Source organism: Mycetomoellerius zeteki, unplaced genomic scaffold (assembly GCF_001594055.1).
Source record: "Mycetomoellerius zeteki isolate Tzet28-1 unplaced genomic scaffold, Tzet1.0 scaffold5, whole genome shotgun sequence".
Classification (NCBI taxonomy): Eukaryota; Metazoa; Arthropoda; class Insecta; order Hymenoptera; family Formicidae; genus Mycetomoellerius; species Mycetomoellerius zeteki.
In genome coordinates, this window is record NW_017257500.1 from 380,624 (window position 1) to 407,870 (window position 27,247).

The window sequence follows — 27,247 nt, forward strand, 5'->3', positions numbered from 1 at the left end:
CAGCCAATCTTTTTTTTCAGTGTAGACTTTGTAGAGCATTAAAAAATAATACCTACATTTTTTGTCTTCTTAGCTCAAAGTTAGCGATCGAAATATTCTCTGGCGATAAATTAAAAAAATAAACATTTTTGAAAAATGTAAATACATCAAACAATTTTGTTTGATAACATTTTCTACTCTTAATAACATATATAAATATAAATATGTTATTAAGTATATATAATACCATATTAAAGTTTTATATGAAATATTTCTTCATATATATAAATCTTATAGTTTTTTTTATAGAAGATATTCGTTGGTGAGTGACAGTTTTGATAGTTTCTTTGTAAATATATTTTAGTAAGAATCCAAATTTGTAATTGAATACAAAGAAAAATTGAATTGGAAAAAGAATCTAGTTGTATGAATCGAGATTCTAATTAAAAATGGATAAATCAAAACTTTCTAGTTGAATCTATCATAATTCTAGAGATAACCAGATTCTGATTTATATGATTAGAATTATTTTCTGATTTGTCCATTTTCAATCAGAAATTTTTCCCATTTTACGATTGTTCGACGTTTTTGATGAAGAGATTTAATTGATCAACAAACACTGTCAACTCCAGAGGGAGTTAATTATTATCTTGCAAATTTTATATCCCGATTAATAATTCCGCGTAATTAAATAGCGATAGGTTTAGATTTCTAGATCGTTTGCGAAATCGCAAAGTTTGCGGATGATGAAAGCGGAAACAACAATCTGCGCGTGGAGTAAACTTTTCTTCGTATCAGTGACATAGAACACGAAATAAGGTTTTTGCGATCCGTGCTGGAATATTGACACCTCTGCTTCGTTCGTGACGAGAAAATCGCAGAGATGAAGTCTCTCGTAATATTTTAAGTTGCAATCGATGGAAATAATAAAAATCGATTAATTGCTAAGAGTCGGGTATTAGCGAACGCGCATCCGTCGTTTCCAGCGGTGAAGAGAGATGCTCCAGGCAGAAGCCACCAAGTCGTGGAATTCACAGCGGAATTCTGCGGTCGCTCTGACTAACCAACGAATCAACCGAAAGGAAGTATAAACGTGAATCTTTACGTTGCGTTTCAAAGACTGCAAAAGAGAGAAAGAAAGAGAAAGAGATATCCATTCGCGGGAGTCGAAAGTGCATTATTCACTCTTTGTTTCCCATCGTGTTAATCCAAAATCGGATTTATGCGCGAACGCCCACCATCTTTTTCTTTACACACCGATATCGAAACGCGATCGATTGTGCCGATAATTACATCAAACGGACAATTGAGATTGATTCATTCTGAAGGGAGACAAGAGAATGGTATTCTAAGAAAGGAACGGAACTGGTTTTATAAAGATAGCCCGTCGCTTTGCAGAACTATTCAATATTTCGCGCAGTGATGGAACGGCCGCTAGAAGCATAATGCTTAAACGCCCGGCGCTCTCTTGCATGCATTAATTTTCGTTACGTTCATTCACTCGATCCGCCCGTTTTTCATAACGATTACCTCGCGAACATACAGCCACGTCGCTTATCACTCGGAAACGAAACGCGATACCATTTTAATTGCACTACGAACGGTATACTGCCGTATTTGCCCGATATTTGCACGAGACGCGCAATTACGGAACATTATCTCTCCAGCTTGGTAACACAATCCTATCGTAGACGGACGGCGGAGAGTTTCTGTTACTCCTCTATGAGGCGGATACTGTGCCTCATGTTTGATTGTCACTACCAGAGTCGATGAACCTGCGGGATCGCACTCTGAGATACCTTCGATCTGTATTACGAACCAGTTTGCACCGGTAAAAACTCATCTATATCTATTGTAATATCTATCATAAGCCCTTTACGATTGTAACGCTTGTTGTATTAGTTATCGTAAGCTCATCGTATGAGTTGACTCAACTTCTTATAGACTTTCTGCAATAAGTCATTACCTTAATTTTAAGCCGTAAAAAATTAACCAATCATAGATTATTCTTTTCACATTCGATCGTGATTGATCGATTTCTTACGGCATATGACTTGAAGTTTGGATAATGGCTTATTGTAAAAAGCCTCTTATGCGTTGTCTACAATATACGGAGTAAACTTGGTTTAAAAAGTAAGAGTAAGAAATTGACCAGTCACAGTCGGATGTGAGAAGAATAATCGACTATGATTGGTCACTTTCTTATTCTTACTTCTTATACCAAGCTTACTTCGCATATTATAAACGACGTACTAAATTCCATTCTACATTTTTGTAAACGTAGTTTTAAGTTACTGTAATTGTAAGAATTGACAAATTATTGTCGAATATTCTCCTCGTACTCAACTGTGATTGGTCAATTCTTACAATTACTGATTACGATCACTTACGACGCTTACGTGGCATTTCGATAGCCAATGAGACAGTCTTCTCGAAACATGAAGAAATGAGAATTTGTAAATATATTGGCAACATCTTATGTGCAATCACTGGCGGATTCACGGGGGGGGCCATGGGGGCCATGGCCCCCTCCCCTTGGGAGTTTCCTTTTTTTAAAATATTTATTATTTATAGCACACACAAAAGGTTATATATACTTTTAATATTTCTAAAATATTTAATCACAATTTTGATATTCCAAAAATATTTTTTATTTTAAGAATCTTCTAAGTATAAAAATAGATTCCTTTATATATTCAAAAAAGTAAGTAAATTAATATTAAAGTCTGTGCTACAGCTTTTATTTTCCGCTTGTTCGCACTGGGTGAATAAAGTATTGGTGTCACCATTATGTAGATATAAGTCATGTGGCACCAATCACGTGGAATTCTCGAATGGCCAGGCCAGAGTCCGCCAGAGAGAAACCTGAGAGAGAACATGAGAACCTTTTTCTTGTAACCGCAAAATGTCTTGCGCACAACCGCCCTCTGAAGATATAGATGTCAACTACACAACAATATCCATCTTTTTACGGCACTCCTGATGGAAATAAATCTCTGAAGTCGCTGGAATAACTAAAATCTATCAAATTAGTAAAGGTTTTAACGATTTCAGCGATTTATTTCCATCACAAGTTTCGTAAAAAAGTTGATATTGTTGTGTAGTTGACATCTACTTCTTCAGAGGGCGGTAGTGCGGAAGGCATTTTACTGTTACAAGAAAAAGACAGTTATATGTCTTCTCTCAAGTTTCTGTGGCCAGACTCTATGCATAGGGACTTTATGACACCATGATGTGTGAGATGAAATAGGATAAAAGTTAAAGGCAATATTCATAGGTGGTTGGAGCTAATCAACCAATCAAACTTGATACTCGTATTACTCGTTCAAAATATTTCGCGCGAATTATATATTATTTTATTATATAAATATCGCAACAGGAATATTGCAATTTGTAATTTTAAAGTTGAAAAATTGAATAATTCGACATCGTAATTGTAATAGTAAGTTTCTATCTTCAAAAGTGACTGATCCTCTTTTGACAAATGAACATTGATATTCTGTTTATAACAGACTCTTGTTGATGCTAACATTAAGTATACGTCGATGTTCATTCAGAGATATATATTGGAGAATGTAACTTCTATTCGTCTTTCACTATTTTCCTCATTAGCCACAAAAATATTACAATATTGAGCTTATATTATCTATCAAAAACACAGGTAAGTAGTAATAATTATCGTAGCAAACACGGATATATAACTTGTAACATGTAATTTACATATACATATTATTATATACTCGTACATGTCATATAACGTACATACATGTTAGTTGTAAAATTTCTCACACTCATAGATATAACATATATTATATTTACAGCTGGAGGTGAGAGTTAATAGGTTATAAAGTGTAGTTATGAAGTATTGATATCGTTATCGCGGGGTGTTGAAGGAACTTGATTAGCTTTAGCAGCTACAATACCAATATTTTATAACTAAAATATATAACATATATTATATAACAAATGTTAGATCTATATATGTTTAAGGTTTAAGTTACATGTTGCACAACTGTGTAAATTATATATCTGTTGATTATCTTGTTTTTTATATATCTGTGTTTGCTGGAATATTAAATATATATTTATTTTAGCGTTAAATGACAAATAAGTTAAATGATTAAAGAATTAAATTAAATTTTTTCTGTTTATTTAGGAAATGAATTTTTTCAAGCGACAAAAAACGTTAGATTTTTATATAAAATCTGGTAAAACAGAATCCAATATTCCTTCTTCAGTTATTTCCTCTACTTCTGTATCTAACGAATCTTCAATGACTTCAGTTGTACATGATGACTTTTGTACTAATTCCACACTGCAAATTAATAGTCCATCTACATCTGAGAAACCTTATGCTTCAACAATTTCATATGAAGATTTTATTGATTGTACTAATGAGTATTATGATATTGGACGATATAAAGAAAAATCTAATATTACCGATTTTGTCAAGAAGCGGCTTCTAGAAAATCCATTTTGTTCACCAAAAAATTATGTTTTTCCTTTTTCCGAGCATAACAAGCAAGGAAAAGTAGTGAAGAGGTACTTAAATCAATCGCATTTAGATAAATATTCGTGGTTAGTGTATTCTCCATCAATGAAAGGTGTATATTGCAAATATTGCTCGCTTTTTGCATCTAATAAAGTAGGTGAAAATAGATGTCAAATAGAATCTGGTATGTTAGTTTCAAAGCCACTTACAACTTTTTCAAAACTCTTAGGCAAAAACGGTTTGTTACAGAAACATCAAAATAACAAATATCACATAAATTCAGTTGAATCAGCAAAGTTATTTTTAAACTTATATGACAAGCCCCAACTTGAAATACAAAATATTTTATCTGAAACTCGTCTTGCCCAAATTAATGAAAATCGTCAAAGATTGTTGCCAATAATTGATACTATAATAACATTAGGAAAGCAAAATATAGCTTTCAGAGGTCATAGAGACGATGGTACCTTATTAGATACTTCAAATACCACATCAATAGCTAACGAAGGAAATTTTCGAGAAATTTTGAAGTTACGAATTCGAGCTGGGGATAAAATACTAGAAAATCATTTAAAAAATGCAAGTTCTAATGCTACTTATATTTCCAAAACGACACAAAATTTGCTTATAAAATTTTGCGGTGAGGAAATTATGCATAACATAAAAAGTTTCCTTAATTATTCAAAATTTTATTCTATTTTATTTGATGAAACTACAGACATATCTACAATATCTCAAATGAGTGTTGTGATTCGATACATTTATAATTCAGAAGTAAGAGAAGATTTTATAGGATTTTTCGATTTGCATTATATAAATTTTGGAACGGAATTAGTTGCATCAGCCGAACCAAAAATTGATGGTATTAAGTTAGGTAGATCTGTTATACATGTTTTGGAAATGAATAATATTAATGTAAAGGATTGCATTGGCATTTGTACAGACACTTGTAATGTTATGACATCACAGTTGCGAGGTGCTGTTAGTGAAATTCAAAAATCGGCCAATCTCGCTGTAAGAGTACCTTGTTATAACCATTCATTAAATCTTTCTTTGTCGAAATGTTTAGAAGGACAATTTATAAGAAACTGCTTTGGAATAATGAGAGAAGTTATTGCATTTTTTCATGCATCAGCTAAAAGAAGTTATGTTTTGAAAAACATTTTAAAATCCAAATTAAGTAAACTATGTGACACCCGTTGGGTCGAGAGGCATGACAGTTCTTTGTATTTCGAGCACAATCTATGCCTTATTGTAGATACTTTAAAAAACATAAGAACTTGGAATGACACGATATCGTCAACAAAGGCTGGTCTTCTTATAAATTCAATGCTAACTAGCCAATTTTTAATTTCTCTTCAATGTATTACATATATTTTTTCAAAAACCATAATACTAAGTAATATGTTTCAAAAGAAATCATTAGATCTTAATTTGGCTGGAAGTTATATTAAAGATCTTCTTAATATTTTAAAAAGCAACAGGGAAAATGCTGAGGCTGAATTCAGTGATATTTGGAAAAAAACGAAAAACTTAAGTAGTATTTTAAATATTGATTTACAAATTCCTAGGCTTGTAGATAATCAGAAAAACAGACCGAATTATTCTGCAAATACACCTGAAGACTATTATCGCATAAGTACATTCATTCCTATGCTTGACGAAGTAATATTAGATATAAAAACGCGATTTGATCAAAATACCACTAATGCATTTAAGTTATACGTATTAATTCCGCAATATTTAGTGGAAATGGAAACTGCTGATTTAAATGTAGCATTGTCAGAGTTATGGTCAAAATACTTTTCAATATTAATCGAATGTAATCCTTTAAATTCAGAAATTTGTTTTAAATCTGAAGTGACTATGTGGAGAGCAAAATGGATTCGAGACAATAATAATCAGTTGAAATCTTTACAAGATGTTTATGCTAAGTGTGATGAAGAAATTTATCCTAGTTGCAAAACACTACTTAAAATATTGCTTTGTCTCCCGATAAGTGTCGCTTCTAATGAACGAAGCTTTTCAGCCCTTCGGCGTTTAAAAACCTGGTTACGAAATCGTATGAGTGAAGAGAGACTTTTGGGGCTTGCGTTGTTACACGTTAATAGAGACATTGAAATTAGTAAAGAAGCAGTGTTAAACAGATTTGCTACAAATAACAAACGTAAATTAGATATTTTGCTATAAAATGTTATATTTTATTACCTATATATTTTATTGTATATATATATATATTATAAATTATATTCTTTTTGTGTTAATATAATTTGAAATAAAACGTTTCCTGGATTATATAATTACATAGTACTATTCGATGTAATATGCCAATAGTAACTTAAATATTTTATATTTTATATTTGATCTTGAACAAATTTTGCTTGCGGTGCGTCAGTGGCCCCCCCCTTGACAAATTTCTGGATCCGCCCCTGTGTGCAATACATTCTATTATCTTCTTTTATAATTTTATTATTTTAAGTGTAATTTGGGATGTATGTAATTTATGTTTAACATAACCTATGTTAACTTATTTCCTCATTATCATTTTTTTACAATTTTTTTTAGTAAACATAGTTGTATTATTAATATTGTAGCACACACAATAATTAATTAATTTCTCTTCATGATGTAAAACATTAGCTGTTGACAAACGGTTGATTATTGTACAACACAGAACGTAATTGTAACGCATTGTGACTTTATGTATACAAACAATGCTTACGATAGCTTCTTTCGTTACAACCACGATCGCTTATGATTAAAGCGTTATGATAAACCGTAGATGGACCTTTCTCACTTCTCAAAGAACGCTTTCTCGCGTTCGCGAAGAGTGCCTGTTGCGTCAGGCTCACATTGATCTGCATAACATGGCTGATCTTACATGCTAATTTTCAATGTTAGTTGCGCGCGAGAACATCCCGCGATACATATGCAAACAGTAATGTCGTGCATTAAATATTCAGATAATAATGGCATGCATTTACATTATTAGATATCAAAGGAGCAATGGTAACCTAATCCCTTGAGTTAAATAACTATTTGTTACTTTCAACTTCCATATATGTCAAAATGTAAATATTCAAAATGTAAATATTGCGTAAAACGTCTAAATAACAATGACTATATTCACATTATTAAATACTTCAATGTTCGAAGTTTCGAAGATCAAAATTGTACAATTATTAGTTTAATATGGTTAATAGTAAATTCATAAAAAATATGCAAATATATCACTTAATAATTTTTGTATATTTGTAAAAATCATGAAAATTAACTCGAGACACGAAATACGAGACTTGTCATGTGTAATAAAGTATTGGCATATTGTCGTTGATATTAAAAGGTATAAAAATGCAAAAAATAGAGTTACTCAGTGAACGCACCGAGATTCTTTTTTCGATTGATTTGTATTTAGATTCAGTAAAACTGAAGACAAGACCCAATCACAATGAAATTAAAAAAACCCCATGAACGCTCACAGAGCGGCTTTGTTTTTTGAACGCAGCCAATATCGTATGTATGTACATCGACGTTGATCCTTAGAGGTTCAACGGAGAGAAAAACAGTGCATCCTCGATTTTTCGTCGGGAAGTCGCGGACGTTTTCACGTGTCCGCGAGAAACGCGAGAACTAAATTGGATTGCGGAGTTGAGGTGGTGCACGGCACGCGAGAGCTGATCTCCTAAGTGCAATAGGAAACGTTGATTAATGGGAGGAACTTCGCGAACGTAATTTCTCCGCTCGCTCATCGAAATTTGCATGAATGACAATACAATTCCGCGCTCCAGCAATATGCGGGTGCGCGGTGTAAATCTTGTAAAGGGCAATCGGAACCGAGCGAGAATTTCCGTTCGTTCGATAACCACGGGACCGGAGTAGCCAGATAGATTCGCAAGACGTTCGACCGTGACGAAGGTTATCGACTTGGCGAGTCGCTCGTCGAGCTTACACAATATATGTACATGTATTGCTTAGGTACACACCGTGCTATTTGGATTACGTGCGCCAATATGGACAGCATTTGTTGTGTGTATCGAGTTACGTAAAGCGAAACGACGATTTAATGGCGAGCATAATGAATGAGATTTTACATTTTCGAGCGCATAGGAGCGTAAATTAATTTATAAAATGTGCAAATATTACTCACCATTATGACGAAATTCTGCCTAACACGGCACATGAGGATCGAAAATTTTGATCGAACTTTGCGAGTCTAGAACATCATCCGTTTTTCCCACAGAGTGTCCGACCACGTGTACCCTTGATTGCGATATGTAAATCTGCTTTAATTTCTTCTGTACTAATACCGCATGAATTGCGAACGTAATAAATACTGTCGATAATACTCTCGATTATATACTTTGGCTTTCATTTCCTCTTCTCCGTAAAATAAACGATAGTATCTAAAATCTGAAAGAACAAGGACGATTAAATTATGCCGTTTGTTTCCCCATAACTTTTCTAGTGGGGAAAGAGGCTACTTTGAATAATCGATTAGCTTCAATGATTGTTCGATAGCAGCATGCTTGAGAATGCGCGCAATACCCCGACAAATTATTGTTATATTGGTTACACGTTAAATTCGATCAAGTTGTTTTTAAACGATCAAGTGATTTGCCATTCGATTGTCGAAGCGGATCGTTGTAAATGTCTTACTATTTCGCGACTATACCGTCGTGAACTATGATGAATTGCCGTACAATTTTTCGTTTCTTGTAGTACACGAACTGAACTGAATTGACCTGATCGGCCGATATATTTTTAAAATCATTTTTAGTATTGGACATCCGTTAGAATTGTCATGCATTACGTCGGAATTGCTGTATCGTTTCTCATAATACTTATAAATAAGCAAGCATGTTGAACTTTTAATATATTCTTTCATTAACATAGAATTTTTTTAAATACTCTTTACATATTGCTCATTTGCTGCAACAACGACAAAATATAGATAAAAAATTGTCATTTTGAGTTACTTGCCGAAAAAAGAAAGGAAACATAAAGGAAAAAACATACTTTTATTTCTCTACAATCAGTTATTATTCCAATTTGAGTTACTCAAAAATTGTTATGAGTTACTTATAGAAAAAGAACAGAAATAAGAAAGAACACAAAAGAAATAAGAAAGAACATACTTTAATTTTTTTATAATTAGTCATATCCATTTCGATTACTTGTAACTGAAAAAATTGTCATTTGGAGTTGCTTGTAGAAAAAGAACGGAAATATAAATGAAATAAGAAAGAACATACTTTTATTCTCTCCTCTACAATTAGTTATTATACCAAAATTACATTTCAAAATTAATATTACAATATTTTAATAAAGAGAAGTGAAAAAGTCAATTAAGAGCCAACGCGGTTGTCGGTGCGTAAAAAAATTTATTGTATTGTATTCTAAATTAATGTGAAGACGTTTCGACCAACGTTTTCGATTCTTCTCAATGCAATATAAAATAAATCATACAGCATATCTTGAGTCTTATGTTTGAACTTGTTATTATAAAAGTAAAGATTATTTAAATAACCAGCTGCAGCTTGAAAAATGTTTAGGAACGATTCCCCTTCTCTTACAAACCTGTAAATAATCAATATGTGATATAATTCTTACAAGATCTTTGTTATATGCGATCCAAGTTTTCGTTAAATTAGTAGTAGGTATCGTATAAGCCAAAAGTAATTGAAGTGTAAGTAAAAAAACTTGTAACTCCCGTAGTAGCGCATATTTCAGCCGGCGCAATTTAATTTAATAATATAAAAAAATATATAAATATACAATATTTTAATACTTCAAAATATTAAAACTCATTTTCTGAAAAACTTGGTTTATTAAATTATGCAGTTGTTATAACAAATGAACGATAACTTTTTTATTTGTTACCTATTATTTTTGTTAGAATTTCGAAGCGCTATTACATTTTGAATGTTTCATCTATTCTTTTTGTTCATAGAGCTTTTAGAGTATTCTGGATACACGCGACCATGTTTATTGTACATCTCGACTACTAGCGCTGCGAAACACCGGCTTTCACTACGAATTCGTAATTACGTTCCACGCAGCATGGTAATTTGGTACATGCCGGTCGTACGCAAAAAATATTCTCTCCGTTCTACACGTCCTATGTGTCCGGAAACTTTCTACTACCTTTCTGACGTTCGTAACTTCCGCGATTGCGTATGCTCTGTTATAGTAACACAAATTCTATTTGATTTCATTACCTGAATTTTCGCATAAGATAGGAATGATTTATAGGAATTTAATATTAATTCTAGCCAACTAATCACTTATTTTGAGTATCAAAAGTACTATTAGATAGTAATTGGATAAGAACAGTGATATATATTTTTCTCTGGTTTTAAGAATAAATCACAAATCAATCAAATTGTCAATAAGAGTCACAGCAGTTATCAATGCCGAAATTAACGCTATAAACGTATTATATATTAATCACTAAAGGATGAATAATACAAACAGTTTAACACGTAGACATTACAATATTGTTAACAATACTTTAATACTCAAAATAAGTGATTAATTGGCCACATTAAATATTTAGTTAGAAACGAATATTATATTGTATCTCGATATTGTGTTTTATTACTCACCCCGTTAATAAAAAAGTACTAAAAAATCTCTAAATCTGGATAAAATGCGAAAAAGGAAATCGATCAATCACAAGTACGATCACATCTAGATCCGCTCTTGCCGGATCTATTATAGTACTCGTCTTCCGGCTCGCAGAGGCCTGGCAAAATGTTTTGTGATCTTTTGACGAATCTGTAAACTCTTCTTACAACACACGGCGGTGCATCTTACGTCCTCACAATGTGAATATAGTTACCTCCGTCAGATTCCTGATAAGTTTCGTGCAGGACCTACTTTTGTACGTAACTCACAATGTTGCTTATCATTAAATTATTTCTTTAAGATATCTACAAGTATTCCCGTATATTGATCATTTTGTTGTTCGTATTTCCGATAAACCTCCTCTGCTTCACCATATGGCTGCTCGTCCATCGAATCTGTAACGTGGAAAAAACAACAGTTGTCAGATATCTATGTCGTAATATCTATTATTGTATTCACCCATATTGAACTGGAATTTTTACTGTCGCCAATCAAGTTCTATTTGCTTCAATTTATGTGCTAATTTATTGCTCTATTCCCAATCTTATTACGCACACCATTTAACGAGAAATCGCGTTCTAGATGAGTGGAGATTAGTTTATTGCTCTTCTAAAAAGAGATGTAGATATAATAATCGATTCGAAAAATTAAGTACGTTAGATTTTATTTTATTTCTCTAATTTAACAATAATATAATTCAGAATATTATAGCATCTCGACACCCTAATTTAAGTTGCTTTTGAGACTCAGGAATCTTGAGAATATAGCAACAAATCAGCATACAATCGATTTTGTATTAAATGTAAATTGATTGATGACTGTAAAAGATTCCATATGGGTTATTATATTAATACATATATTACACTTTCAACTTTTATGAAAATTGAAATATTAATATAACACAGCAATAAACAATTAAAAAGTTTAGATATTTATATAAAAACTGGAGAATGAAGCACACACAACTTCATTCAGATTCACGTAAATAGAATCACACAAATCCAGAAATGTCGCAAATAAATTATTCTGGAACTGGACTAAGCACTCTCAATATAATTTATTTCACAGAGCTGCCTACACAAAATATCACTTTTCTTTTTCGTGATACTTTTTTTTCTTATTTTAAATTGTTACGCTATTCGCTATTCGTATCTTATATTGTTACAGATACTATCATAAGAACTAATCCTCAATTATTTTATTTCTTCACATGTCCGCATGTGAAGAATTGACTTCCTAAGATTTAAAATGCTTTATATGTGCCAATATTTTTTTCTATTTATTTTTTAACGTCACTGAATCTACGTTATGGTCTCCGAGTTTGCCAGCTGCTCTCTTCTCGTCTACTTTAATTAATTTATATACTTCTTATGTGCAGTTTGCCTACCGAAATAATATAATTTAGGGCAGATCCTCATCCCGCTAAATAGAAAAATAAATAAATCTTTTTGTCGTCAACAAAAAGAAAATAAAGCGCACGCGCCGACATTCTATCTTAATTCTCCTAATTACCCTTAATTCCTAATACCACCAAGAGTGACGTGATCCGTTTAAGAGCCCGCGGCAAGTCTCTCTCGTCTCATGATAAATTTATGTAGTTTCTTACGGCGCTTAGAGCCCTGTAGCGCGATCAATAAGGAACGAGCAGGCGATGTAGCTGTAGCAGGTACGCGCAACACCGTATGTTATATATATAGCGGTCGATTTATACTGTAATAGTAGCGACATTCTCGCGACTCTTTTGTTGGATTTAATTCTTTCTACGGAATCGCTTCGACACAATCGCGATAATGAGACCAGAAAGGTACGCGCATGCCGAGTCCCCTTCTACTCCATCACACGCGATCGATTGCCACAAAACGCGTTCGCGTTTTTAATCATTGGAAAAAGAGAGAGAGTCACCGTTCTGTTAGGTGGCAATTGCGATACGTAATCGTGATACATAAGGGAGGAAAAACCATTAGCCGCGCTTGATCCGTTGTGCAGAAGAAAAAGCAACGCGACCCTGTGATCTAAATCGTACGGATCCAAATCGCTGTGAACGGCGAACGCTTTTGGAAACGACGATAATGTGCCGGACGCGATCGGAATAATGGCGATCACGTGGAAAACGATTGCGCGTAATTGGATAATGAACAGTTAACGAAATTAGGAATATTCCGTGCGAAACGATACTCACACTCATCGGGCACGGACTATGTTTCCACGCTAACGAATAATACCTTTAACGGCCCTTCGAGCCGATGAGAGCGATATCCATCTGCTGGTAAATTTAACTGAAAGAAGAAAAGATCGTACCACGATTAATGAAAGAAGATGCATAAAGGTTTTGACGACGGAGATATATATATATACAGGGTGTTTCCAAATTAAATGGCAAAACTTCGGGAGCGTGTAGAGGAGTAAAAAACTAAGAAAAAAAGTCCTATAGACATATGCTCCTTTTTGCTTTGTTTCGCAGGAAATCACGAAAAAAGAAAAAAATATATTTAATTTATTATTTTAATTATTTTATTTATAAACTTTTTAATGAAGATTTTGTTCGAAATGTGCACCTCTTGCAGCAATACAAGCATTGCATCTGTCAAACACGGCTCTTGTAGCAGCCAGGCACTATATTAAATGTCAACATAAACACTCTTCGGTTTGGCACTCTTCTGTTTGGAAATCGTCGTGCATATTCTCGCACCGCCTTTAAAGCATTACCGTTGCAGAAACCGTATACAAAAACCATATCAGCATATTCACTATTAGAATACGTACGCGGCATATTGCAAAAGACAAAATTCATCTACTGTTAAAGGCTTTCAAAGAGCGACTGACAAATTCATAACAGAAAGTGGAAAATGTAATCAAATATGTCGGTGCTAGATATGGCAAGAAATGTAAACATTTTTTTTCGATTTCTCTGAAACGGAGCAAAAACGAGCATATGTCTATAGGACTTTTTTTCTTAGTTTTTTACTCCTCTACACGCTCCCGAAGTTTTGCGATTTAATTTGGAAACACCCTGTATATATATATATATATATAAAACTACATGTGAGATTAAAGTCACTACAGCCTGAAGTGGTAATTTTATGCTCGTGGAAATCCGAGTTTAAAACATTTTCTAACAATAAACGTGGATCTCATTAATTTAGTTGTAAACTTAGACCACCGCGGTTACTCGAAAAAAAAGCAAAATTATTTTATTAAAATTAGAGTAAGGAATTATGATTACACTTAGAGAAACATAGCTGTGATAGTAGCTATAATGATGACAATCATATAAGTTCTACATATATATCTATAGAATTAATGTCCATACATACATACATATAATTGAATAAACTATTTTATATAGTCGTTGCAACTATAAAATTATTTATTAAACCATCGTTTATTAAACATTTTAGTTTATTCAATTATTTACATTAATTCTATGTATTAAATATATGTCGTTCTCTTACTTAAAAAAACGCACGCATTCGGCTGTGATAGCCCGACACAGATATTATTGCATTTGGCGCAATAATCTCCGTCTTTGTGCTATTTTATGCAATTTATATATATTTTATAAAATAATATATATATATATATTTTAGTTATTTAGATATTTGTATTTCCCAACTTGCCCCTTGGCTCAATCAGCTCCGCTCTATCCTAGTTTATTCACTTATGTATATAAATTTTACATATAAAACTTATATAGTTGCCACTTCAGAGTGTGCCATCAGTATTTTTTTTTAATGTAGAATAAAAATAATTGTACGATGAATTAAAATAAAAAAAGAATAGGAAGAGAACCAAAACCGTCGCACGTCAGCTGAAGGTTAAAATAGGTATCGATCTCTATACATTTCGCGTAACCTACTTTCCTAAAATATTCTTTACGCCGCTTTCAAGTAAAAACAGACTCGACAAATAAAGATCTCTGTCGGGCGTTCCACTCGTCGAAAGAATTTCCGCCAATTACCGAAAACTTCGAACCACAGATAGCGGCTTTCCGAGTTCATAAAAAATTCTCTTTCGCTTCTGTCGTCGGTACGAAAGAGTTACGCAGATGCCACGAAGTCGCCCACAGCTACCGGGTGTCTCGCTCTTATTTGCATCTCAATCGCGGCCTAACGTCTCTCCTGGCAACGGCTATGAATTTTATTCCGGTCTCATATTTCTGGTTCCTATTGTGGCGTTCGAAGCGCACCGTGCGCTCTTTGCTATCAATCATCTCCACCGTTGCCGTTACTCGCCACCTTGGGGCTATATTTCGAACTTTTGCGCGCGAAGAAGCGAAGAAGAAGTCGACTAGTCTTCGACTCATCTCTTGCGCGAATTCTTACTCCTCTTCTCTTCGTCCTCTTTCCTTTCTTCTCCTGATTTCCTCCCCGTCGCAAACAAGAATTCCGCAAACGCCCCCGGGGTCCATGAAATACGTGAGGGATGCGTGCCTAGACGCCGGGGATGTTCTCCGTGAGAAAATGCAGACCGCAGCGATTCTTCCTCTTTATCTCGAAATATCTCGGTTAAACATTGGGACCAAGAAATCTCGTCGGACAGACGAAACATACCCGCGACATTCCCCGCATTTTCAATTTCTGTGGCCGTGTCACTTTATCCGTACGGGCTTACCTATGGCATTGTTGATCGTTCCTCTTACGGATGTTGGCGAGTATTAAGTAAAGTCTTGCGAGCAGAATCTCCTCATGGAATTTAACCGAACTGAGAAGACATCGCGAAAAGTCACTCGGGAGATCTCTCGCGAAGAGCGCATTGTCTGTCTGTTTATATCTGAAGTCGACATTCTCGCGCTCTACGTTTATTGTCGCATTTAAATAAAACTTGATAATTCCGATCGTTCTATATAAGCAGCTTCGACAAAATTGTACGTGATCAGCAGATGGCTCGTACATAGTCCTTTAATCATCGTTCTTTTATCACAAAGGCCCGGGCTTGAGTGGCAATGATCGATAGGTATTTGATATTATCAGGAGGAAGCCTCTATGTCGGCTAAATTCACAATGTTCGTCAACGGATTAAAGAAGTGGACGAAACGCTGGATATTGCGGGATCGTCATATTTTTCTTCCCCCCTTAATAAAAATATCAACGTATCCATAACTCTGGCAAATTTTCTTGTCTCTATATCTCGTGAAAACGCGGAGGGCAAGACGATGAACTCATTTTTTCTCAACTGTTTTAACACTTTTTCCAAAAGAAATATTTCTGCATCGTCGTAGAATTGCGAAACTTTCGTGGAAAGTGCATTTTGGAACATCAAGTGCATTTTAGAACATCATACATAAAAAAAAGTCATCATGGCATTGATGCTATTTTAATCTTGATTTTATGCATAATATTTTAACATCGTTACTTATTTCTTTTTAAGATTTTTTTTAATTTAAGGTAAGGAAAAGAAATTTAAAATTCTTAAATTAATTTAAATTAATTTTTTAATTATTATTTAATTTAAATAACTTTTTAAAATTAAATATTAATTTAAAATTATATAATAAATTAATATTTAAATTAAGCTTTAATTTAAAAAATCTTTTATCTAAACAATCTATTTTTACGATCAGGTAAGTGCGCTTTATTGCATATCTATTCTAACAGAATACATTGGTTCAAATTAGTAGATAGGGTAACTCCGGTATGTACGTCGCACCTATCAAAAACTTAATTTATTAAGTATTATTTACTATGTTTAAAATAGACGAACTATATCAGTAAAAATTTTGTACTGTTTACTATTATGAAAAAAATATTAGAAATCCGAAATATATATTTATTTTTCGTATTAAAAAATAAATTTTTTGAAACCCTTGCATTTTTGCCATATATCCCATAGGAATGGGATATATGACTACTCATAGCGGGAGGGGAGGAGTATGTACGGTTAATGAAAAATTTACAAATTATGCATATAAATAAGACGTAAAATGACCCAATAACTTATAAAATGAGTTTATAAAGTTTTATTAAGGAATAAAAATGATAAATATGAATATGAAGTAATAAATAATAATTACAATCTTCCTACATATATTACAAGTGTTATGACAAGAGGTTACATATTTTATTTAATGCATTTATTGCATTTAGTGCACTGATTTCAATTTGCGCACTTTGTATGCTTTGGGCATAAATTCCACCCGCTAAAAATGCCGTATATTCCAAACAGGTAGGATACACACAAGATAACAAACTAAACAAAGAATACGAAAGCAAAGCACTTGTATTTTGCTATACAACATGCTTTACTATTCCTCTTCACGTCATTCCTCATCATGTAACACGAAATAACCACTAGATCTTGTACACGCCTTACAGTAATCATTTTATGTAGATTATAATTTAAGGCGCTACTTATTACAGTGACAAATCGATTCAACTCACAATAATTTTATTAATATTAACAGTAAGAAGTTGAAATTATAACTCAATACTAATATAACATAAAGGCATGTAACAGAGTAATTGCGAGAAAATTACCTCCACTCCTTCTATTTCTTTTTACTTCTGCGCTGTGGCGTAAATCCCAGCGCGGCGTATTTGCCGGAGTTACCCTATATAATTATTTGATAAAATTCTTATTTAATTGTTAATTCTGTGCATATTTGATTCATCATTCTTTCTGCTAAATGGCAATTAATATTACATTAATAGCAACGGGTATCGATTTGTGGGTCCAATAGCGTCTCGAATAATGAGACCAGTAAACAGCAAAGCTTCATTAATAATTGAGATTATTGATTTATATCAATAGCATCTATTATGTATTTACATAACATTACAGAATTGTTTACTCTGTATAAAATACTCGCATAAAATTGTTTCCTATATTGATACGTAAAATATTAACAGAGCGTCTTACGTAACATCGATAAGGCAATATAAGCATAATATTTATATTCTTACGAAACATTTCAAAGGCATAGGAGTGCCATTTAAACTTGTCCGTGAACGCATGCCTTAATATACTTCTCATATATCTTACAATTAGTGTTCTTATCATTGTAATTTCTTCCAATAATAACAAGCATATTCATTACAAAGCCTGGTTATAAAATATTAAGTTATAAGTATCTAATAAGCAGTTATTTCTGTGAGAGATTTTTTAACTTGAAACAAATGAATTGGCTAGTCTTAAAATTAACGTAAACTGCGGACTTATCATTTCTATTAAGTTGCTCATTTTCAGCCTAATGTACTAATTTTATTTATCTCGCGAGTATTTTCGTAGGAAATTAGTTTTTTTTTATTTTAAGCGTTTTAATATTTATAATTATAGGCACCTTATTATTATCATATTAAAATTCAAAGAATGCATTATTGAAGATGAATTCCTTATGAAGCATGATGTTCCTTATGAAGTACAACATACCGGAGCGTTATTACATAGCATCCGAGCATTATATGTACATATTAATATTGATTAATATTATAAAAATCTAAGAATGTGACACCAAAAGCTGTAATATGTAGGTAACTATCATTATCGCAATTTAAAATGTGCTAATTTATTATAGAATCGATCGTTAATATAATATCTATTTTTACTATTACATATATCCTCAAAACAATGGATGAAAGAGAATAATAAATTAATTTAATCATTTACAGTATTTACATATTACAACAAAAGTCATGGGAAATGACTTAAAAAAAGGAATAAAGCGGAACAATAAATGGACTAATTTAATCATTTATATATTACAACAAAAGAAAACCTTAAAAAAATGCATCGTTACAAATTGAAGAAAAAAAATTACCCAGTCATTTTGATAGCTTTAGCAGTTCTAGTGTTAATGTCACTTATATTTATTTGAAAAGCAAAATTGTTATCTTTTTTTTAATTTTACTATAATATCTATTTGTCTTCAGTGTTCAAGTGTCGAAAAATAGATTCTGAAGTGGCTGGAAAACGAACTTGCAAAGGGGCGATCACGTTTTCCTTTCACAATGCTCGAATTCGATTACATCGCGCCTCGATGTTATGAGTTCTGCCGATATTCCCCATCAATACCATAAAAATATAAAAATACGACACCGTAAAAGACTCCCTGGCGCGATATCGGTTATCAGTCCGCGGAATATCGCGGTACCGCATCTGCCGGAAAAACCTACCAGTCGTTGCGATCGATAGTTTGTTCCAAAGAATTCCCCATGGTCTCGCATAGACGAGAAAACTGAAACTCAAAGTCCGTCTGGGAGTGCGAGTTGCGCGCGAACACACAGGTCTGACTGATTGCTTGGGCGACTTGTTTTCTGGTTGCCGTTCAAATATATAGATCGCGAAATATTGTATATACATACAGGCTTGCCCTTCCTGTATGCTGCGGTAAGCCTACGGCACGCCGTTACAACACGCGGAACGACCGATGGATCGATACTTTTGAAATTACCCTCGCTTATCATAAGCCCAAGGTCCTTCTTTTGCAACATTTTGCAACTTATATAACAAACACGGGGCGAATTTTGATCTTTTCTTGCTTTATAATAATATTTATAGTTTATAAATTTGGAATAATTTTTTTAGTGCAAGAAAAAGAAACAGGTTTTTTTTATTTTGGCGCGGTAAATTTGAAGCTGTCGCTAGAAAAATTTCACCTGGTCAAACTCTTTAAGATATACAGTAGGTACCTATGTCAATTTTAAGATATAGCATGTTACTTTTAAGATCCTAACAAACAAACTGATGTTTGTCATATGATGATAAAGACATTATTTTGATGACAAATAATGTTTGTTTGCTGGTATTGGCATGTCAAGTTTTAAGATATACAGCATTTCTTTCTAAATAATTTGAATACAACAAATAACGAGCAAGGGAAACGTATCTAACAGAATTTGATGATAAATGAGAAATGTTATCAAGAATATTGAAATAAAAACGTAAGTTTGTTCGCACTGTTTTTACTCTTTGCGCTCAGCATCTTCGCTATCTCTCTTTTCAATATCCGAATATATAAATATTTATTTCGTTTTAAGTGCAAAAATTCTTTAGAATTTCAAGCAACACGAACAAACATCATGCTTCATGACTATTGCTGAATTTTAATACGTGAAACCGATTCATAATCATATGAAGATAGAAATTAAACGCTCAACATTTCCAATCTGTTTTATAATTTCAATGAAACTATACTATTATAAACTATAATAGTATATATTATAATTTCAATGAAACTATATTACTATATATTGGAAAAAATGTCTTTTCTTATATCTCAAAAGTCGGACCTAACAGAAATATTTTGTTAGCAGGTTCGAGCGTTGAAAATTATCTTATAAACAGTCTTCATATATGTTGCACAAAACCTTGTAAACTAGTATAATTGTAAGTAATAAATCATCACATAAAAATTAACTATTAATATTACATTTTTAAAACCCAATGTGCTAAATTTAACTCGATTATTAATATATGCTACTTATTTTTTTATCTACTATATGCTTGAGAAAAGAGATATAGAGGGACAGTAAATTGATTAGTAATTTGTACATTTAGCAAGCCAATTAGAGAATTATTTTGCGTTGCAAGAGCGATTTAACGATAATCATGTTGGTGAAGTCGGGCGTCAGCGCACGAAATTCTGGTTACTACTATCAAAGCTTGCTTATCAGGGTGCTCGTTGAGGCCTACGGCGCAGCGTCGACAGGGTGTTGTAAAATCGATATCGTTCCGAGAAGCCGGCGTTGCGTCATATAATCGATATAATCCGGCCGCGAGAGCAAAGCGGAGCGCTGTCAAAAGCATCCGAGTACACGTCGGGCGCTCGCGGATTACAGCAGATTCAATAAGATCCCCCGACTTCCCTAAACCACCCGCGACACATGCATCTCGCGTTTCCCACCTTGAGATCTCGAAAGGGCCAACTACCAGGAGACGGATCCGGAAGGAAGGCTTGGAGAACGGGACAAGACGCGCGCGATAGATGTCGAGGAAATGTCACCTAGCGAGCGGAGGTCTTTCCTTTCGACTCTGAAATCCTCCTCTTGTAAGGCTTCGTTCGTCTTCTTTCGGTAATAAGGCGTTACTCGACCGCGTTTCAGACGCATTTTTCAAAGTGACGCTAAAAGAAGCTATAGAGATCCTCTAATAATTATCTGAAAGTGAATGAGAAACAATCAGTTTTGATTGATCACCATATTTTATCAACTTCCGAGAGAGAGAGAGAGAGAGAGAGAGAGAGAGAGAGAGAAAGATAGAGAAAAAATAAGAAAAAACTAGAAGTATAAGAGAGGTTACCGAATAAGGCCCACCTAATTTATTTTTTAAATTCTATTTATGGGGATATTGAAATAAACTAAGTGAGAATCAAATCTTCATTTCATTCACTCCCAAAAATAAAATATATTATTTATATAGAATATATGTAAATGAACAAAAAAAAATTTTATTATTAACTCTGACATTGGGCCTTATTACATGCATATGAATATAATAAGGCCCAAATAAAAAATAAATTAAAAATAACAAAGAAAGTAAACATTTTCTTTTTAAATCAGTTTTAAAATGATTATTAATCATAGAAAGGAAATTTCTTAGGACTTACTCTACTTTCAAATATTACAATTATCTTTAATTTTGTTTGTAATTAACTCTTCAATCTTTGAAAATTTTTAGCAATTTGAATGCAATTTTGACTTCTTAAAACATAGTAGTATTGAAAATCGTTATTCTCTGGCGTAAACTTCACACATAACAAACAAATAATAATAGCTATAATAAAAAATCACATAAGTGGGCCTTATTTAATAAGTACATGGTACACTAATAAATTTCTGGACTTGAGACAGCCAGTTTTAATTGATCCACCATGTTTTGTCAATTCCCGAGAGAGAGAAAAAGATAGAGAAAAAATTACTTAACTTTAATTAAGGTTGTAGAGTAACATAGTATAAGTTAAGAGTGAGGTAATAGTAAGATTTTGGTAAAATTACTTGTAATCAGAATCTATGTATTATTAGGCTGTCTAATATATCCTTTTGCGTGATTTTGATAAAATTGCGTTGTGTTCAAGAAATCAATGGTATATCTTGAAATAAAGTAAAAATTATAGAAGTGACAGCAAAAATCATTAGAATATTTATAATTTCATCAATTTAATGAATTTGTTCATTTTTGTAACTTCCACTCTTAATAGGTACACACAATTTGTATCCTATGGACTACTTTTCTTTGAAATAGGAGTTAATTTGATTAAATAATAGTCTATCTTTTCCTTTTCTTAAAATATATTATATTTATGTACTTACTTTATGGAAATGTTAAAGTATATATAAGAATTATTTAATAACTTTTGCATATTTATAAAAGTAATGAAAATTAATCTGGGACATAAACAATTCATCGCATGTATAATCAAGGATCAGAATATCACTGTATGTATGTGTTAAGATACACAATCAATCTCCAGATTCTTATTAGAAGGTTTTAATAGAGGCGGATGAGCACTGCTCGACGTGAGACGGAAGAAAAAAATTAATTCCTACGTATTATATCCGATTGTGATGCGTTTCTCACAAAATTTGCAGTCAAAAGTTGCATAAACAGCAGTTTGAGCGCGTTCGCTATTGATATTTGAACGCGATCGTCGAAAAACGCGGTAAAAGTGCACTCGATTACTCACGACAACGTAAAACAAATTTATTGCTGGCTCGTTTTTCGAAGTTTTTCCCGGCTGCGTGCAACCACATTTTTCGATGAAGCCCACGTCACGGTGTGAAAAATGCGTTTGCCCTCGGTAAATACGCGATGGGAATTAGCCGTCGATGTTTTCGGGCGCGTCAGGTCATTTAAAGTTAGTCTCAGCTGCGAGTCGAGCAGGGAAATTAACGTCGTTACATCGATAGTTAATTTTGATTATCAATTATTTGCCGACGAAATGACGATCAGGCAAATTTGCGTGGGAAATTTATGCAAAAATCAAATTCAAATCAATTCTCGTGACGTCATGCGTGATTTGCTATGCGCTCCGGTCAAAATTATACCCTCAATTAATTAATATTTGATATCTAACCCAATTAGATGAAATGCGGTTCCATTAGGAAATATTCGCTTAAACCTTATATAATGTACGGGGCGAGAATAAAACTATACGATTTACTAATTGAACAAAAATCAACAATCTGGCGCAATGTTAACGTATAACGTAGTTAATATAATATGGAAGATGCGAGCTGCCGTCTACATGCAGAAAGCATAAATCTAACACACCAGTTATTCAGCTTGAACGGGCTGAGGCTGGTTATCGCTATTTTGAGACTACATAACAACGCGTGAACATGAAACACACATGCGTAATGCGACCGTGAAGCTAAAACTAGAAGAACTATTTCTATATATTCGCGAAGTCTTCATATCCGAAGGAAATCTATGCATGTCATTCATTAGTCACAAAGGACTATGAAACACATGGTTTAATGGACAAAGAAATAATTACAGTGTTATTCCAAGTGGCTTGAACGACACGTTACTCATTTCTGCGTTGCACGTTTCAGCGAATTTTTTCTAATTGCTTTTGTTGAAAATCTCGTACCAATTGAAGTCATGTTAAAAATGGAAAAAATAAATATCAAACCTGACAATTTTATCGTGGAAAATTGCTCGATTAAGAATTTAACAGTTCTTCATGAAAGTGCCCCTACATAAATATTTACTTTGTAGGAGCAAAGATTTTAGAATATAAAAATGTATTATAATATTGTATTTCATTGTTAAAAATTAGAATAAGGAAAGAATTAAGAAAGTTATTTTTTTATCATTTTCCGGATAAATAGTGAAATAAAACTTAGCAGTTTTTAATCATGAAGTCTAATATGAGAATCGTCGAACACTTTCGCAAATAATGTATCACGTGATTTTTCAATCTAATTAACCTAATTACTTAAGTAAACGAACATTTTACTGATTATCCACGCCACGTTCTCTCTCTCTCTCTCTCTCTCTCTCTCTCTCTCTCTCTCTCACTCACTCACTCACTCATTCTTTACTCACTCACTTTCTCATACACACAATCTCTCTGTCTTTGATAATTTTAATTAAGTTCCAAAGTGTTCCCGTCAAGTATCTATTTGTACGCCCACCGATAAATGAGTCGTTTTGAACATTTATCCGATAACACGTTTGTTTGTTTGATTGAATTTTTTCGCCACAAGCTGCCCGCTGGCCCCCCTTGATTTATTCGCATATAACGCGTGCTCCACAACCTCGGGGTCCAAACAGCAAATTTATGGCATACGATTTTCCAGGGTCACGTACGTATATAATCGCGGTCTGACCGACTCATGCCGTCCACTTCCCGATATCGTGCCAGATAATGCTCGCCGATAAGTCTCAACAACCTGTCGACATCCGCATTGTCCTGCACGCATAAACTCGTATATTTCCTCCAATATTCCGCGCTCACTTCTGTGACCCGCATTGCAGAAATTACGTCAGTAAAAAGGTAGAAATAAAGAAAACGCAAATATTAAATAATTTTCGTCAATATGATTCGTATCAATTTTATTCCATCAACAACCTACAACTTTTTAGTTGGCTTACGTGAGGATAAACCGATTGTCGAAGTGAAATAGAATGAAATACATCTATGTTAAACGATAATTAGCAATTTTATATTTCATAATCTAACATCGCATTTGTTCTAAATATTATTTTTAATTTAAAAAAATTTGTAATATCTTTGAGATATATATATATAATATTTTTTATTTTTGAGGATTTTTCAGAAGCGAGATCAATTCGACTTATCAAATCAATCGTTCATTAAAGATCCCAAAGCGAAGTGTCGTGTCTAAGTACGTGCTATCTCAGAATTCAGTTGTGAGAATCAATTTAATTAGATGCGCCTTCATCAATTGCTACAGAACACGGAAGGAACATTCGCGTTAATTGAATCCATGCGGTCGCATCAGATACATCACATGCGTGCAACGTTAAACCCAGATTCCAGACGAGAGATCCGTTACTATATATAACGGAAAATAAAAACAAAAAATCTGCCGCATAATTCTACATAATTCTACATGAATCCTGCATTACATAACACTCGCAGTTAACCTTACATTATTTGCAAAATTTATTTAACTCGCTTGGGCTGTTTCTAACACATATCCCAACGTTATATATTAATTTTTATTGTTCTCTTCGATAATTTATAATTGAATAAAGATTGATAATATTCTATAGAGGAAAAGGTCGTATTAATACACTCCAGTTACATTTTACACAATAACTTTATTAATAATTAATATTTAAGTTTAAAACTTGACAATTACATTCGTTAAAATGTTGTTGAATCGATTCTGGACTCAAAGTTACGAAACATTTATTACTTAGGATACTATTAATAAATATGTGGCGACATTGCATAATGACCCGAAGAAAAAATGGATGATAATGTGGCCTTCCATAAAAACCTTAAAATATCAATTTTGTTTAGAAAACAGTATTTGGTTACAAAATTAACAAAAAAGTAAAATATTTTAAAATGTATGCAATGAATGTGTATACATTCACATAACTTCTGCATATAAGCTGCTCAGTACTAAAAATAGTACACGTAATATAAAAAAACTATAGATCACAACAGTACAGCTACAATCGATTATCAAATAATTATTTTGATATGAAAACCTCAAAAAAGAGGTCGTGAGTAATCAATATTCATAGAGGTCGTGAGTAATCAATATCCACATTAGCAATATGCCATGGTATTGTTTAAATTTGCATAACTCAAAATATATACATTTAAATAAAATGTTAAACAACAAATAACACACTCAAAAATACATATATTCATGTGATAATACGCTCAAGTTTAAGAAAAATAAGGAAGTAGGTGTAAATATTAAAATATATATACTTCAGAAACGTTTCGAAATACTTGAAAGTAAAAATAATAAGTGCTGGCTATTGAGTATTAATAATATTAATATCATGGTGTAACGGCGAGTTACTGAACTAATAATTCCATAAGTAATCATTAGGATTCGCTATATAATAGCAGAGATATTAAGGGAGGTCACAATATATACACTGGCCATAATACCACCTTCTCCTCTACAATCTTTAAAGATAAATGCCAAAAAATTTTTTAATTGAGAAATAATTTTGCTAAACATAATAATGTATATAAATAGTATTCATACATTTAAAGTAATCTATCAGGCTTGTCTTGGACCTCTTACGCGAATAATGAGGAGTTAACTACGAAATTTATTTCTAATGGTCTATTAAAGTTGGTTTATTAAATCGTTAAAATCGATTGTCGCTGAGATTTTCGTACCCAGCGATCGCACTTACTTTCTTGTACAGAAAAAGAGTGGAGGAATTCAAGGGTTTCTGATGTTTGGCGTAACTCCTCACGATAAGGAAGTTCTCAGATAGAAGTCGTCGTGCGCTTTCTCTCTCTGTAGAGCTCTTCTGGATTGAAGAAGGATTCCGAGCGAACTGTACGACGGTTCACCCGACCAACTACGGTTCGACACGTTACGGACAGAAGGCAGTTTTACACTGACTCCGCTAGTACTAGAACCTCTATGTATATCACCGTCTACTACCTACCGCACTCGTCACATTGCGTGACTGATGTATGTGTTAGTGCGTATCCGTAGTGACGATCGCTTACTTATGCTGCCCGAGTCTGCTTGGCAGACATTAATGCCGGGTTTACACTTATCACGTCGACAATGATCTGGCAGCCTTAGACGTCTTTGTCCGATAAAAAATTTCCAATTTCTTTCTTTCTCAGACATTTCTTCTATAATGATGGTGTAGAAAAAAAATTTTTGTGATCTAAATAATTAATTCAGTTTTAATCAAAGATATGTATGATTTCTCAGAAAGATAGTAACTACAATAAAAAAATAATCTTTTTTTATTGGAAAATTAAAAAAATAATCCAATTTTTTAATTTATTACAAAATTTATTACATGTGCGTTTTGATAAATATATGTATTTCACAAAGTTTTGTATTAAAAAGATAAGATTTACGTTTTTTTTGTAAGAAATTTTAAAAGACACTTAGAGAAACTTAGCATTCAGACATTTTAGAATTTTTAGAAGAAATGTCGTAAGGGGATTAAATAAAAATTTGTCGAATAAGAATATTCAAGTCATTATCAGTAATCATATTAACTTAGATCTCTCTCTCTCTC

General features: G+C 33.0%; 1 protein-coding gene across 1 annotated transcript in view; it reads right to left on the reverse strand.

The window, feature by feature from the left end:
- Positions 1–26,607, reverse strand: part of Mdr49 (Multi drug resistance 49) — a 117,447-nt gene extending 90,840 nt beyond the window's left edge. Inside the window, 5 exon segments of the mRNA XM_018455649.1 lie at positions 8,619–8,881; positions 11,077–11,248; positions 11,313–11,493; positions 13,278–13,374; positions 26,393–26,607. The gene's annotated coding sequence lies outside the window, so the exon portion shown is untranslated.
- Positions 26,608–27,247: the final 640 nt, after the last annotated feature.